The sequence below is a fragment of the Lactuca virosa genome, chromosome 1 (assembly GCF_052849685.1).
Source record: "Lactuca virosa cultivar CGN04683 chromosome 1, Lactuca_virosa_CGN04683_v6, whole genome shotgun sequence".
Lineage (NCBI taxonomy): Eukaryota > Viridiplantae > Streptophyta > Magnoliopsida > Asterales > Asteraceae > Lactuca > Lactuca virosa.
The window spans coordinates 259996409-260015138 of record NC_136426.1 but is presented as its reverse complement, the minus strand read 5'-3'; positions in this window follow the sequence as shown (position 1 = coordinate 260015138).

Genomic DNA, 18730 nt, shown 5'->3' with positions numbered 1-18730 from the left:
AATGGTGATTGAAACTGAAGAAGATGCTATTTCTGAGTTCTTAGAAGCACTAGAAATGGAGCCGAAGTAGTCCGAACCAAAGCCGAAAAAGTCAAAGCTTGAAGAGAAATTTTTTGTTGAAACATCGAGCTCACGACGTGAGCCTTCAAAGCTCACGATGTGGGCAAGGTCTGAACAGAAAAATTCAGCACTTATTCAAGCTTATCATCCTCCTTTACCATTTCCGTCACGGGCTAATATTCATCCACTGGGACAGGATCATTTGGAATTTATGAAGCAAGTAAAGGGTATTCCAATAAATACTCCTTTCATTGAGTCGATATCTTGAGTTCCTGAATATGCGAAGTTCTTACAAGATTTAATAGATACTCGTCAGTAATTAAAGAAAAATTCCAAGGTAATTCTTAGTGAGCAAAGTTCTAAGGTGGTGTTAGGAGAGTTACCAAAGAAGGTGGGAGATCCTGCACGCCTCACTCTTCCATGTGAGTTTGGAAATAATACAAGGACTTATGCCTTAGCTGATTCTGGAGCTAGCATAAATCTAATGCCTTTCTCATTTTATCAAAAGCTTAATCTTCCGGATTTGAAGGCTACAAGAATGACAATTCACATAGCTAACCGTTCAGTGACACATCCTAGAGGCATTGTGGAAGACATCTTGGTAAAAATTGGAAAGTTCGTTTTTCCAATTGATTTTGTCGTTATAGATATGAAAGAAGATAACCCCGATTATTCTTGGCCGCCCTCTATTAAGTACTGCTCGAGCTTTGGTTGACATTCGCGAGTCCAAGCTAACTTTGAGAGTTGGAGATGAAGAAGCTACTTTTGGAATAGAAGATGGTTTTCAAGGGAATGATGTTCAAGGTGAAGTCTTCAACATTGATGAAGCACATGAACTTGAAGAGTTGGAGAAGCTAATGGAAGAAGAACTTAAGATGATTCAACAAGTTAAACCCACTAAACCAAGAGCATCCATTCCACATTTATTTGAAGTAATTGCTTATAAGAATCCAATTTCTTGGGTGAGTAAGGAAAGTGAAGACTTATCAAGTGACGAGGATGAGGTTACTTCCAAAGAAACTAGTTCAACTTTGGATGAAAAAATGGTTCCCATAACGCTAAAGAATGAGGAAAAATTGGAAAATAAAGGGACTAAACGAAAACTTGAAGTAAATGAAGTGAAGGCTAAAAAAGAAAACTCTAAAAAGGTGTATATTCGACGAGTTAAAGCGTACAAAAGGAGATGGAAGGATCAAAAGATACAATTATTGGTGGACACTCCGACCAATTCAACGTGAGGCGGCATAGAGTCCGACTCATGACTCCAACAAAAATAAGAGCTTCTCGGGAGGCAACCCGAGCTCGGTTTGAAATTTCTTTTCGTTTATTCCTTTAGTTTAGTTTTTGCATTTTTAGTTTTTTTAGGATAATTAATCATCTAATCGTCTTAATAATTTTATAATTGGTAAAAATCAAGTATGGGGTTCCTAAAAAATTTTAAGTGGTAAAATAAATAAAAGTTTTTATGTAAAATGGACGTTTTGTGAAAAATCTCGACACCACCTCGTGGCCCAAAAGCCCACCTCATGGTACATTTAATTAGCCCGAATACTTTAGCCCGGACCGACTCACGACGTGAGCCCTAATGCTCACGACGTGAACTTTAAACTCATGGGACCACAACATAAACAAACCAGAACTCACTTTGACTACCACTTTATTCCAAACTCACGAAGTGAACTCAAAATTGGTCCCCCCACGCTTGATTTCGGATCTTTCTTCCAACATTATACCTTTTTTCTTACGTAATATTCAACTTAAGGTAAACAACTCACACTTTTAATGTTTTTTTGACCAAATTGTTTGATTTAGGTGTTAGGGTTTGTGATATGTTTAATTTCAAAATTATTACCCCAAATATGCAATTCCTCTACTGCATGTTGCTTAAATGTTCTTAGATTTGACTTATGAGTAAACCCCAACACAAATTAAGGCCCGATTTTACTTATGCCATGACCAATTTTCGCTGTGAACTGCTAACTTACGACATGGGCCTATGCTCACGACGTGAGTCCTGGGTGTTAGACTCACTGTTTCTGCTAAGCACAACTTATCCTTGACAAACTGCATCTTAGGAATTCCTCTTACAAGTTGATCCCTTGAGATCTTTGATATGTTCTTATAATTCAGATGCAATAGCCTCTTGTGCCACATCCAATTTAGATGAGACTAAGCACGAGAGAAAAAAGAAAATACGAAGAGAGTTGTCAGCAAAAACATATCTAAAACATATATGTCATTCTGTCGGTTTGTAGTCAGAACAGTGACATTCTTTTGATCAACAACCTTTCCTTCTCTTTTGTTGAAGATGACTTCATAGCCAACGTCACACAGTTGGCTAATTGAGATGAGATTATGCTGAAGACCCTTCACAGAAGAGACATTCTTGAACACCAAGAAATTGCAATTGATAGATCCATATCCTTTTGTAGCTCCCTTGCCATTGTCTCCATATGTAACAGTAGGACCATCCTTCTTTATGAAATCTTCCAAAATAGACTTGAATCAGGTTATATGTCTTGAGTAGACGCTTTCTAAATACCAAATATGTTCTTTACCCTGAAACTAAAATATACAATAAGCTCAAAAACAAAATAAACAAAATAACACACAATATACATTGGATCATTTTGCAATGAGTCACTCAAGAAAAATATTATAACAATCATCAGGGAGACAGTTCAATGAGTCTCCCTTTTTGATCCACTTATCATTACGAGTCTTGATGTTGTCAGCTCGAATGAAGTTCTTTTTAAAAGTTCACTTGATGACTTTGTGAGAGGCATCACCACATCGATAACAAACTTTTACTCCAGGATTCATTCCTTTAACAATAGATTTTGATTTCTTTTCAACTGTTGAACCCAATGAACTTTGAGAATTTGAATTAAGAGTGTTTTAGTTCTGGAACAAGGAATGTCATCGATGGTATGCTCAGTTGATACCTTGTCATGAATCTCATGAATCATTAAGTCATCAGAAGTAGAGGACATTGATTGATCTTCGGGTTTAGAATTGCTAACGGAGCACTAAGTAAAAATGCTAAGAATTTCGTTTACTGAATGAACTTTACCATTGCATATAGGAAATTTTAGTAAAATCTTAGTAGAGGGAAGAACATACTCACAGTGAGAAGGCAATAACACCTTTTATATCACCTATAAGAAATTTCTCACACTGGTCTGGAATCTAAGAAATCATAATTCTTGTGACATTTAAGTGAGAAGAGACCCAATTTTTCAAAATGAGTTGAATGCATTTATCATGATCAACAATTTTTTCTTTTTCAATATGAAGAAAATTATTAGTCAGTGAGATACATGTGTTTTCCTTTTTTAATGCAGAAAGAGATTTTTCAAAACAAACAAGTTTTTCTTTTAGTTTCTTTAACTCAAAGCTGAGAGAAGATCTTTCTTTATTTGATACCAATAAATCGAAATGAAGGTGATCAATCGTGTCATTTTTTTTTGATTTTTTCAACACAAGAGTAATAATGATATTTTTTACCTGATATGCTGATGTGGTGTCGCCTTATGTCTTAAGGTCTGCGGCAACTTCAGGAGGATCAACGTCAAGAGTCCCAACACTAAGAATTGAAGTGGCAGTGTGAGATTCAACGATCTGGGCCATAATACACTTACCTTCATCATCTGAGGAGTTTTGTTTTTCAAAAGAAGATGATAGAGTAATAATCATCTCTTGATCAGTTGAAGAGTTTTGAACCAATTGATACATAGAAAAGGGGAGTGAGTTTTCAATAGAAGTTCTTGCCTTTACATCAAGATTCAACATCCTTTTCTCTTCCTTGTTATATCAAGGCACAAACTTCCCTTTCAGCTTACTACCTAATGCACCATTATTGGATGATTGATGCACAGCGGTGATATGACCATTGTTGACGATATCAAGCATATCAAAGTCTATGAACTCGAGAGCTTCCATCTGAAAATTGTTTTTTCACCAAGAAAGGGTTTTGTCTTCACCAAAAAGATGATTTGTCACAAAGACGATTATGACACCAAGCCATGTTCACATTAGAGTTTCACCCTAATGTTCAATATATATACTAATCTATACAAGTATATCCCTTGATTGAATGGATTGTATCTTATCTATACTAAGAACCAATCCTTATCACAAGGATATCGTATCTGCTATCTATTATATATATATATATATATATATATATATATATATATATATATATATATATATATATATATATATATCACTACCTAATATACAAGATTACATAGAATAACTATAGTAAGCGTTGACGTTGATAGGCTTGATACGCTAGCATTGGCGGTATAGAAGCTGACGCTGACTGATAGTGTATAGAGTGTTTGACTCATCAGGTCATAAGGTGTGACGTTACAAGACTAAACTCAAGTGAGTTTATAAGCTTGAATGTATGATAGGCTTATAAACTTGTGTCTATGGTTTTACTCCAACTCCTACCCGCGCACAGGGGGGTGCAATTCTTGGATTTCTAGGCCATGTTCACCGAACTTGTGCGTAGGCGTGACCTGTGAACACGGATGCAACTCCAACAAATTGGGCCCGCACAACCCTCATTTTTGCTAAACTTTACAATTTTGGTCCTTGGTTTGAGTTTTGGTAACTGGTGCATTTATTGGGCATTTATTGCGTAATTAATGACATTTATTGGCACAATCAATTCCTTAATTAAGAATTGATTTCTTGTTGTATAAAAACGGACCTCTATTGCCTCATTCGACACACATATGCAAATACTCATCTTCTTCCTCCCCTTCTCTACAACTATTTCCGGCGATTCTTTCAAGCAAGTAGCCCTATTCGGCAGTACACACTATTTCGGTTGTTTTAACTTGGGAATAAACGGCGAATCTATTTAAGGGAATCGAGTCCAACTCGATGTAACACCGTAATTCTTCAAACAGATTTTTCATTTTTAAAATTGCATACTTTTCATAACATTTTGTATAGAAATCTCGTTTATTCAAATTACAAGCACAACTCCATTAATAATCAAGGATCCTAAAAATATAACTCTTTCTCTGGTGTGTACAATCAAGCCGGTGCCGTCCCGCGATCCTCTGAGATACCTGAAACACATAACACATAACACGGTAAGCATGAAGCTTAGTGAGTTCCCCAAAATACCACATATAACACATATTGGCCACTCGAGGCTATAACTCTGTGGACCCTCTAGTCCTAACTCTGTGGAACCTTTGGTCCTAACTCTGTGGACCCTCTGGTCCTAACTCTGTGAAACTTTCGGTTCCAACTCTGTAAACTTTGGAACATACACAACATAAATCACATAGAAATAATGCAGTGCATCACAATCACATAAATAGCATACAAGATACTCTGTCATATAACTCTAATTACCACTCTAGGTAAAGTATAGTGAGAAGACTCACCTGACCAGCAGCAAGTAAAGACCCCGCTCCCGGATCTCGAACTAGCCTCCACCTAACACAAGGCATGAATATCTCTAAGTGATACTCTAATCACAACTCTAATGACCGAAGGCTATTCTTCCTCTTCTTAACTCTTTGAAGTGGATAAAAGACCATTTTACCCCTCCATGGTCTCTACTACATATGTTGATCAAAGCCCCAAAGTCAACAGAAGTCAAACTCGAGTCAACAATCCATGTTTGACCCGACTCGCCGAGTGCACCCTTGCGACTCGTCGAGTCCACTTACTTTCCTCAGAAATCTCGTGACAGTCCAGCTCAGCTCGTCGAGTTGACCCCCAACTCGTCGAGCTATCGCATGCTCAAGCTCATCGGGATAAACCCTCACTGACTCGTCGAGTCAACTCATGGACTCGACGAGTCCCCTCGGTCTGATTCCTCATTCAGACGTCCAAAGTCAGATCTCTCATTCCAAACCCTAGATCTAGCCCTTTAAGACACCAGAGACACATAAAGTCTCGACCTTTACGTTCATGCATGGCACAAATGCCTCAAAATGCCAAAACAAGCCCTTCTTAAGGTGTTAAGCACAACAACCCTCATTTGGATGAATAAAGTTGGGACCTTTGGACTCTAGGGACCTCACAAGGTCCAGATCTGAGGACTAGGCTTCTAGCTAATCCATTTTACTCAAAGTCCCAAACCAAAGGTGGTAAAAGCCCTAGAACTCCAAACACATGAGATCTAACCAAAATAATGAGAAAGGTGCAGACTTTTACCTTCCTCAGAAGCTCTGGACGATCTTGTTGGATTAATGTCTAAGTCCATAACTATATTTGGTATGTACTTGACCCGACCCGGCATGGTCCATTTGGGTTGCACTTCACCGGCATAATTTATATGGATAGTCTTTTGAGAATAGTATATTTATGATTTATATTAATATATTATAAGTTCTAATATATTAATATGGAATCATACTATTTAATTAGTATTGATCAAGAATTAATTTAGAATTAATTAAGTGATCAAAAAGAACTAATTAAATATGGACTCTTATATATATATGGAATGGGCCAAGTTCATTTAGGTTGGGCTAAGCTTTCATGGATGGTCCATGGAGCTTTTAACCCATGGATCCTATGTAAATGAAAGGTCATGGGTATTACGGTTTACATGGATGTAACCCTAATCCTCCATAATATATAAAGGGTTCCTTGGCTCACAAAATTGGAACAAGTGTGTGAAAATAAGAGTGGGCCGATTTTAGTGTGCATACATATTCTCTCAAGTTCTTCCAAGGTGTTTTGGTGATTTGTGATTCCATTTGAGGCTTCCACAGTATTGGGGCTAAGCTCTTAAAGCTTGAAGACATCAAGCTACATCAAAAGGTATGTCATCTAACTAGAACTTTGTAGTATAGGTGCTTCATAATATGCTAGTTAGGATGAAACCTTGGAATAGTTAATATTTGCATGTATAATAGAGAAAACATAGATCCAAGGTTTATAGGGTTGCATGTACACCATAGGAGTGTTAGAATGCTCAAAACCCAACAGTGGTATCAGAGACTAGTTGTTTTCTGTTATATTGATGCAAATGTTTTATTTTCAAGTTGAAAAAAAAGGAAAAAAAAACATGACGTTTGTCAAATTTTAAGACAATTACTTGTTTTGTGAAAAACGAATTATTTGTAAAATTTGAATCATTTGTTATATGAATTGAATTAGGTCAAATTTAGTAAAAGATAAAATGATATGATTATTTTATTAGTTTTAAAAGTTTGATCTAAATGTTTTAAGGAGTTACATATTTTGTCATAAAATTTTGGAGCTCAAAAGTTTTTTTTAAAGTTGTGATCTTAAGGGTTTTTGAAACTTCCATAAGTTATGGATATGAAAGTTTTTTAAAAAAAAAAATTTTTTTGATTCAAAGTTTTTATGGAGTGACAAAATTTGCTGTTAATGTTTTAAAGAATTCCATAACTTGCTCTTAAGTTATGGAACATGGAAAGTTTCATCATAAAACACCATTAATTCCATAAGTTATGGAATCCAAAGGTTTTCAAGAATTACAAAACTTGCCCTCAAGTTTTGTAATTTGAGAAAAGTTTTTTATGAAAAAAAGAATTGAATTCTAAAACTCTTGGGTTCATAACTTAAACAATTAATTAAATGGTTTTAATTTTGAGTTTAATAATTGGAATTATGATGTTTTGTTGAATAGTTCAAATTAACTCTTATGGACTTTATTAATAGTTAATTAAAGCGTTTAATTAAAAGAGTATTATTTATTCATAAATATATGGTTTGAGTTTAATTAAATTAAAAGTCTAGTTTAATTAATAGATTAAACCACCAAGTATTTTAAATGTCTAAAATACACCCTTATACTATTATAATATTAAAAGTTTAATATATGTATAAGAGCAAGTCGTCTTACCATTAGTAGGCCTCATTCACGAAGCCGGTCTATAAGGGGGGTATAAGGTTACTGCATATAAAATGGCAGTTTAATGGGTGTCCACTCTCACTCACCGCTTCCTTGACCGGTGGAGGGTCGTTAGCCGAACAGGTAGGACAAGGACTATAATTCTCCCTTCATTATAAGTATAATGATAAATACTAAGTAACTAAACACTTATAAATTCCCAATCTTAGTTACTTAGGAAAATGTGAATAAGGTGCTAATCCATGAAATTACACTTTGCACTTTGTTTAAGCTGTTAGTGGAGCGTGTGTGGTTAACCGACACACTAACCTGGACTTAACAAGGTAGGCAAAGGGTAACTTAATGTTTATCATAGTATCGTTGGAGCGTGTGTGGTTAACCGGCACATCGATTGAGGGGTAAATATTAAGGGTACCAAGTATATTTGCATGGTTACTTCACACCTTGTTTTGTGATCCTCGGCATCCCAATCACAAAACCTGAAGGGCACGCTCGAGATTGAAACATGCCATTGAAAAGTTCAATGAATCTCAAAAGAATCTAGGAGTTTCAAAACCAATTAAAACCTAATAATACATTTCGTTTATCTTGGTGGAAATTGGTGAATCGTCATTCACCTACCTTCAAATATTTTATAGCTTGGATTACGGCATCCCTCTTCCAAGTTATAAAATAGTTTGTTTGGTCCTAGCCTTAATATATCATATTGGGTGTTATATTAAGGACTTAAATAAACTTTACGTGAATTTCTCCCATTGTTGATGTCTGGTTTAGACAACAATGATCTTCCCAAACCAAGCTTTCCTAATGAATATGACTTCCCGAGTTTGGCTCATGGAAGTCATACTTCTCTTCCTCCACCTCCTCTAATTATTCTCCTTAACCCACAAGTTCAAGGTCACTCAAGCCCTAATGGCAATCAAGGTCTATGTGTGATCACATCTTAGAGATGAAGTCACATATTGACAAGCCGGGAGAGTTGGGTGTCAAAGTCTTGAGAAAGTTGGATGTTCAATCACTTTCTAAGTCACATAGTGAGTTCCTTTGGGACTACTATGAAACAGACTATGACATGAACCTTAATGATCATATCTATTTGCTTGGTGCTGCTGAATCAGCAATGATTTGGAACGATAGTAAAGCAAATTTGATTAGAAGATCAACTTCCCAAAAACTTTATGGACAGTGATAATGGTGACACTGGAAATCCAGAAAAAGCATTCTCTTCCCAATGGAAAGGAATTGGCCATAGTCAACCCGGTTGACCAAATGGTAAAGAGAAAGGCTAAGTCTGAGATAGTCCCATTACCAAAGGGTCCATATGTTTATTTTGCCAAAGGAAGGGGCGTTGATTGACTGGGTAGAGCCCATTATCTAACTCTGTTAAAGTCAATAAGTTTGACTCTACATCAGGTAGAGCCCATTATCTAACTCTGTTAAGTTCTATTCTGAGATCCTCATTACATGATGTGACTGGGTCACATGTTGATGTTTTAAGAATCAAAGAATAGAGAGAAATCTTAAAGGAAGTATATGCTGATTCTGATCGCGAAGGTGGATTTCGATCGCATCAGAATTTTGAGCAGTTGCTTAAGAAGTTATGAGATATTGCTAAGGAATAGATAACAACAATTTTCCATGTGGATTGTAAGGATAAGTTTTTCCGCAAAGTTTTAAAATAAAAGAAAATTGTTTAATTTTATTTATTTGAAGTATCCTTACAATGACATTTGTGGAAAATTGTTGCTTATATGATTCCACTGACAGCAATATTGGAAAATGGATTTGATTCTTTCATTTGTGGTAGTGTCTAAATTTACCAAATCAGGAAAGTTCCTCATCACCCAAGTTTCAATTGGACCGAAACTTGGAATCATGCAAGTTGAATAGTATGATGAATGAGAACTTTCAAGCATTGGAAAATCAAGACTAATTACTTGTTCACATGGATGTGTGAGTCAAGTGAAGGACTAAAGGGATCGAGTACACATTGTTGTGTACTGGTCATGTCCACCACAAAGCTCGTTAAGACTATTTGATTTACTAAAGTTTAGTAAATATGGTTATACTTACAAGTTTAAGTATAATTCTGAAAGATTGGAAAAGTCTCAATGTATGGCAGAACGAATGGGAAGAATCAAATTAGGCAGAAAGATAAAAGTTTCTCAAATCTGAAAAGATGGGAGAGTACTTTAGTATCATGTTTGTGATCATCTTAATGATTTAGAAATCATATCACAATTAGTCCTCTAAAGGTCATCTTAGTGCATTCTTATGACTAAGAAGAGGAGTCATGAAATGTTGAAATGGTTAGATCAGGAAGATGAGTCATACTTCGTTCCAAAACAATTCTTAGAGTCATACTCCAAGATTGTAACTTGAGTGACATATCTTAAAGAAAGGTTTAAAACACTTGTCAAATGTAAGAGTAAAAGTGTCCTACTCTTGTACATTTGAAATTGGTAAGTTGTGATGTTTTGGATAAAACAAAGACCAACTAAGGCCAATTGTGTGAAGTGTTTGTCTTGATAAAGAATCCGCACTATCTCTTGAATATTTGGCAAGATAGTCTTATATGTCAAGAGGATAGTGGGAGTCTTAAAATCCTAAAAAGAATTTCAAGAACTAATCAAGAATAAACCCTGAGGTTCTTCACTAGCACACGACTTGAGGTTTATAACCTATCGTGTTGACATATTATGTGCCCATTCTAGTTAAAGTTGGCTTTGCATAGGAGTTCTGAAAGTTCTCAATTGGTTGCACAACAACTTGGAAGCAATGGCAGGCCCTGTACTGCCAGGTGGCAAGAAGTTAAGATTGCATAAGTTCAGTCCATATGAGTTTGGATTTGTCATTATCCTTGTCTTGTGACTATGGTTTTGACGATTCACATGGATAAGAACACATACACCATAAAATCTAAGGGTCATAAGGTTTCTCTCCGATTCATGAAAATGATGGTGAGGAAACACTTCCACCAAGTAGATTTGAAGCAGATGGCAAAAGGTCTAAACAATTGAGACTATGATTACGGCATCCCTTTTCATAGTTCTGAAATTGTTTAGACACACATGCATGCTATCTAAGGAAAGGTGTATGATTGTGATAAAGTTTTATCAAAGCATCTCGTATCAGACATCTGAACTTTGGTTAGAAAGTCAATAAAGTATTGATTTCTAGAAGTCCAGCTGATTTCTGAGTACATGTCAAAGCTAGTGGGAGCATAAGTGTTATGCTAATAATCATCACGTTAGTGGGAGAATGATAATTATTGTTAGTGTTGCAAGTTAGCAATGTTAATTATAGAAAACAAAAGTTTCAATTCGTGAGGCTGCAGGGATTGAAAAATTTGTTTTGCTATAATTAAGGGAGAGGATATACTTCATTTCAGTTCTAAAGGCTTAGATTGAGACCTTAATCATCTTTAGTCAAGAATATATATATGAATTTCATGTTGGATTGGTTCAACTTAAGGAAATTCTATATATTGCGTTCTCAAAATTCGATTATGATTATGGCATCCCTCTTCATAGTCAAATTTTGAAAACATGGCAAATAAAAATATTGTAGCAAAAGACTGGTCTAGAATCATGTCTTTATGTGAGACATCATGAATCGTGTACCATTTGCTTTGGGTACAGGATCGATTGCATGTGCTATAATATTTGTCATTTCTAAATTTTTCCAAATGCCCAGAGGCATTAAGAAGGGAAAAGGTCTAGAATTGGATATGACTAAAATGATTAAGCAATTGTCGAGGACAATCTGAGGTTTACCAAAGATTGGTTGCTCAGGGACAGTTGGAAGTATAGTGCTAATTTTGGAAGGACCATATTGACATATTCTGAAAAGAGGCATCTCTTATTCAGAAGTGATAGTCAAAATGAGAATATGGAGTTGTCTCCATAGGTGGAAGTTATCTGTGTAAGATTAGAAAACTTAATGCAAGAAGCATGTCCAAAGCAATGTACTTTGAATATGAGACTTAGTTTCCATGGAGTTGATCTCCATTGGAATACCTTATAATGACTGTTGACAAGTCTTTGTGACTTTGTACATATTCATTACAGGAGGGTCAGTGCATATAAGTTTAAAATCTAAACAGATTTCGATAAATGATAGGAATTTGAAATTCTCACATTTTTCGATAAGGATTTGGGAGTGTGAAATTAGAATCATTGAAATTATGTTCAATTGGTTTATTTCACAAAGTAAGGATCATAGACAAACATAGAGTGCATACTTGGTGTATGGAAAAGCTATTGTTTAAGAAAAACATAGTGTACATGCTTGGAGCATGGGACACCTAGTGTTTTTGATTCAAGTATAAAGTTGATAAAACCGAAACAATGAATAATGAGTAATCAGTATGGTGATAAATAAAAGTGTTTATTTATATTCATAGGGTTTGATACCATATTTGATTCATTTATTCTTATGTTTCACTTTGCATGTTTTGACTTCCAGAATAACTAAGTCACTCTTCCTGAATGATTAAGTTATTCAAACCATCCACAGTCGGTCATATGTTGGAAGTAGATATGAATCAAGACTGTCATGGGTTGGTTTGTAGAGGTCTAAGTTGGTGGACAAAGTGGTGCTACAACACTCATGAGTGCTCATAAGTTCTGAGTATTGGATTCAACCCGCGCTCATTTGAATCCCTTCATGGATTTTATCACGAGTGATCATGAGACGATAATATCTTATATTCTTCAAACCTAGAGATATGAGTTGTTACTATGAGTTGGTTATACATTGATTGCACGAAAACGCATTTGGTAACTCGATGTTATAAAACGTGCCTTTGTGTATGATTCAACAAGTAGTAGAACAAGCCATATGAGTCGAAGTTTATCCATTCCTTTTACCTTCGGGATAATAGCGATATCTGTGGGCCCCTCGATGATTTAGCGATGACACATGTGAGTGCTTGGCCAAGCCAGGACTGATTTGATTTGTTCAATCAGTCAGTCATCATAAATCGAAAATCGGGAAACAACAAATGGACAGAGAGAATGATTATAATCCATGTCTCAGTCCATATGATATCTAGAATGGAGGAATATATGATCCCTTATCTAATGGACAAGTCATTGACAAGGTCAGAGTTCGACAACGGCTTTAAGAGCTACGATTGCCAGTTAGGTTTTGAAGTCATACTCAATAATAGTTTTAGACTTATCCAAGTGGGAGACTGTTGGATTATTGTCTAAGTCCATAACTATATTTGGTATGTACTTGACCCGACCCGGCATGGTCCATTTGGGTTGCACTTCACCGGCACAATTTATATGTATAGTCTTTTGAGAATAGTATATTTATGATTTATATTAATATATTATAAGTTCTAATATATTAATATGGAATCATATTATTTAATTAGTATTGATCAAGAATTAATTTAGAATTAATTAAGTGATCAAAAAGAACTAATTAAATATGGACTCTTATATATATGGAATGGACCAAGTTCATTTAGGTTGGGCTAAGCTTTCATGGATGGTCCATGGAGATGTTAACCCATGGATCCTATGTAAATGAAAGGTCATGGGTATTAGGGTTTACATGGATGTAACCCTAATCCTCCATAATATATAAAGGGGTCCTTGGCTCACAAAATTGGAACAAGTGTGTGAAAATAAGAGTGGACCGATTTTAGTGTGCATATATATTCTCTCAAGTTCTTCCAAGGTGTTTTGGTGATTTGTGATTCCATTTGAGGCTTCCACACTATTGGGGCTAAGCTCTTAAAGCTTGAAGACATCAAGCTACATCAAAAGGTATGTCATCTAACTAGAACTTTGTAGTATAGGTGCTTCATAATATGCTAGTTAGGATGAAACCTTGGAATAGTTAATATTTGCATGTATAATAGAGAAAACATAGATCCAAGGTTTATAGGGTTGCATGTACACCATAGGAGTGTTAGAATGCTCAAAACCCAACAGATCTATCACTGGATCCAACTTTCCCCCTCTTGATCCTTGCTTGATCTCCTTCTCTTCTTCTCAAATGATGCACTAAAAAATCCCAAGATAGCTTCTCTCTCACTTTCTAGCTCAAATAACCTTTAGGGTTTGCTTCCATGGAAAGGGTGGCCGCAAATGAGGCTATAAGTGCCTTTAAATAGGTCCCAAACACCGGAAATTAGCGTTTCTCTAATCAGCGCCTACTCGGCTAGTCCCTCCTCGGACTCGTCGAGTCCACTCATTAAGTCCACGAGAAAAACCCGGCTCGACTCGGCGAGTTGGACCCTCAACTCATCGAGTCTCTTCTTTAATCACAAGATCAAATTACACGATAATATCCCTGAAAATCCGGATGTTACAATTCTCCCCCACTTGAATTAGATTTCGCCCTCGAAATCACTCCTTAAGCACTCACATAATGAAATCATCAACCCAAAAAGGCACCACCGAAAGGATCTCATACTACACCGATATCTTTCTCTATGGACACCTGAAACCACACAAAACTCCCAAGACCAGAACTGAACCAACTCTTCCGTCGTTAATATACTCCTTCCCACTATCCGGAAGCTCTAGTGGCCTGACCCACCGCCAGGCCGCCTACTCAAGCGATCACCATGGTATTCGCTCCTCGAATATCAAACCCTGATAACTCACTGATCCTCTGATTCTCACAAGACCAAATCCAACAATCGGCTACCGCTCACTCATATCAACATGCTAATGATCCAAATCACGCCCCAAGAAACGGAAGGGTCCACACCCCACCAGGGATCATACACTAAACTGCTATCAGAACCCATCTGAACAAAGAATCCTCAACACTCTGCCCTTCAGACACAAGAGAATAACCAGACTCGCTCAGAAGTGTCCTCAGACATCACAATCACAAGTCCCAGCTTCGTTCCTCATACCCCTTTTTAATACTGAGCACTAGGTCAACTTCTGACTCCACAGTTGAACCTCCAAAGATCACCCATAACATATCTTGAAATGTCTTACTGACTTCCTTCTCATAACAACTATCTCGTCCCAGTAACACCCAAGTCACGAAGTTCTCTTTACCCCAACGGATTCCAAAATCCTACAAAATTGTTTCACCCTCGACCCCCGTTGAACACTACTCCTTAGATACGAGCGCCTCGCGGTACCTCCCGCACCAACGAACTGACCCACTCCGGTCCAAAACATCTGATGACAAACAATATTCCTCAAAATGGAACCCATCTCAGAATCCGGAGTCTCATTTCGCCTACTCAATGCACCACTAGAGTCAAACTCAATATCGAGAGTCTGGTTCGATCCAGAATTGGAACCCCTCGTCCCAATGAAGCACTAAACTCATGACTCATGACCCACAACTCATGCGTTCCTCACTTATCCACTTCCCTTTGGTTGCGACAACTATTACTCAATTTCAGAATATAACGACTCCCGACAAATATGGAGACCCCAGTCTCGCCCCTGGTTCGACCCCAGGCTTCCACACACTCAAATATTAGGGCTACCCAAGCCTAAAACTCTTCTGCGTCAAGCTCTGATCAGAGAGCACTTCATCACAACATTCTCTCGCTGACTAGTGGGTACTACGGCTCCCCGCAGTATCACAACGACCTCTCACTGAATAGTGAGTACTACGGCTCCCCGTAGCATCACCACAACCTCTCACTGAATAGTGAGTACTACGGCTCCCCGTAGCATCACCACAACCTCTCACTGAATAGTGAGTACTACGGTTCCCCGTAGCATCACCACACCTCTCACTGAATAGTGAGTACTACGGCTCACCGTAGCATGACCACACCTCTCTGCACTGACTCATTGAAACTGCAGCTCCACGCAGTCTTACCGCACTTACTCTTACCACTTCACAATCTCAACCTCAGGTTGACACCATACTACGATCATTAACTCATGCTCTGCGGCCCATTATAGATAGGTACATACACACCCATCCGGGCTAAGCATCACTACTTCGGATGACCATAGTCGTGACAAAACCTCTCTTTCTCGCTGCAATTCACATTCTCAAATAAATCCATTGGATGTCAATTAGCTGAAGGGCCCCTACCGGAACCATAGACACTTGATACACCACTCGTCATCTCAAACTCAAACTCAAAATAATCCGAGATTTTAGGACATAAAAATCGGATACCCCGGAATACCATCACAACGCCTCGCAGTGTCTTGACTCTACCACTGATCTCATACTCATGGCATCATACTCAGATACCGTATTGCTTCCTCGAAACCTTGCAACAGGTCTTTCTCTCATGCCACTTGTAACCCCGGAATACTCCATCTCCCAATTTAAAACACGGAGAAATTGCCAACGACTCAGAACACGAAGATGACAATCCGAAACTTCCTCCTCTATTTCTCAAAACTCATGCAAGAATACTCATAACGACCCTGAAGTTGGTTGCCCAATCAACTTCTTCCCTTCCAAACTGCATATAATAGCCCATACCCTGAACCAGAAATTCTCAACCGCTGAACTAACCTCACAAGCCAACCACCTCGAATTCACCATTTTAACCTTGAAGGATTCCTAACCACCATAAGGTCTCCGACCAACGGCCATTTTCCGGGGAGACACTCATCCTTTCTCAAACACGTACCACATGCACTATCTCACTCTGCACCTCTCATTGACCACCAATAACCGTGGTCTCTGGAATCCGTACCGTAGGCCTCTCTATCCTGTTCTCTAACCGCTCTTGAACAAATCTCTTATCTCCTCAAAAGTACCCGGTTCTCCCCCACTCAGGGTTTGAACCATCACCAATTGGTTCGCCAACAATCTATCTCACATATTGTTTTTACCAATAACATTGCACCTACTCTTGGAAGGTGATACGCAATACTCGATGATCTCCCCGATGGAGGTCAAGCAATTCCAAATACCCCGAAACTCCGATGAAATCCTCAGAAACTTCTCATCATGACTACCTCTAGTCCTTAAGAATCTCATACCATCCTACTACCAGACATCTCAACTGTCCAGTCGTAGCCCTGACTCTCAGTCTGAAAATAATGAACTATCATATTCGTCCTCCTCGACTCTTCAACCAACGTTCCATCACGTGGGTTGTAATAAGAGTGGAGTCATCATTACCACACTCGATACTCATCATAGACAATAAGAGCCACCGCCCCAATATCCTCTTCTTGATCGTCTGCCGCTGCAGCTAATACATGCCCTACTATGCTCAAATAGGGTGTATCCTTGTCCTTAACCATCTCAGTCCCTGCTGACAACCTGCTCATGCTCTAATATTACCTCTCGGTAGACATACTGCCCAAATACTCTGATGAAAGATCGTAACCAAAGCTACCCCACAGGGCTCACCCCCAACCTTAGGAACCGAAAATCTCAATACCTCTCCTGTTTTCCACAGGAACAGAAATAGCACCGCTCAGGTCACAGAAAATGACATCTCCACCATCGGCTGATTGCTCAACTCATGCCGTAATCCTCCATAACTGCCATCTCTACTCATTCTTGAGTCTTGCGACTCCAATTGGCATCTCACCAACAATCCCTCAGAGCGAACTCGATTTCCCTTTTTAGGGATGCTTCACTAAAACTCGTTCATCATGGCCCTATGGCCCCATACTCTTTCACATCTGATCTCAGTCTAACCAATTTCAACGAAATAACTGGTAGAACCAGTAACACTAACCGCCACGGGTCATGGTACTCGAACCATGTGGCCACCTCTCGATCTGCTATGAATCATGGTACCCGAACCATGATATCTCTTCTCAATCCGCTACGAGTCATGGTACTCGACCCATGACATCACCTCTCGATCTGCTACAAATCATGGTACTCGAACCATGAAATCACCTCTCGATCTTCTACAAATCATGGTACTCGAACCATGAAATCACCTCTCGATCTGCTACAATTCATGGTACTCGAACCATGAAATCACCTCTCGATCTGCTACAATTCATGGTACTCGAACCATGAAATCACCTCTCGATCTACTACAATTCATGGTACTCGAACCATGAAATCACCTCTCGATCTGCTACAAATCATGGTACTCGAACCATGAAATCACCTCTCGATCTGCTACTTAAAACCTCCGGAATGTTCCCTGTATCGAGTATCGGTCCTCTGCTTTCAGTAGTACGGGCCCATACTACCTGCCACATCTACCCATACTTTCCACACGGACCATCCCCGAGTTCCTAAGTAGCTGCTCGACCTTCTCAATCACCAACCCCGTCATGCGTGTTCGCTCCTCTTGCGAAATATCCAACTCTGTCAGCATACTCATCTGACTAGGGTCACCCTTTCCTAGGCTCTTCCTAGGTTCTCACACTTCTCCGCCATCAGCTGCTGAAGAACTCCTTATGATGCCAGCCATCTACCTCCTGAATATCGTCATATTCACTTAGTAGCTGACTCTCATCATCAAGAGTTCCACAAAGCACGAAGCAAGCAATATTCGGGCATCGAATAATCTCTACCAACATGTAAAACCACTCTAGGTTATTACCCACTTGCTCTCCTCATACTCAAAGGATACCACCGAACTCAAGCAACTTTACCCCACGCGGGCGTCTGACTACTCTCTCAGTAGACTCCTCAAATGCTCATCTAGGTATCTTTCCTAGATTACTCCTCTACTCAAATCCCTCTCTAGAGGATTCCTGCTGGATACTCTTACTCAACACATGCTCGAAAGCACATCACAGATAACAATAACTCCTAGGCTAAGGCATCACAAATCAGGCCACTCTAGTCCTAACATATGAAATACGTAGCCTATATCTAGCATGCATAATATCTCATAGCATATCTCATAAATATCTC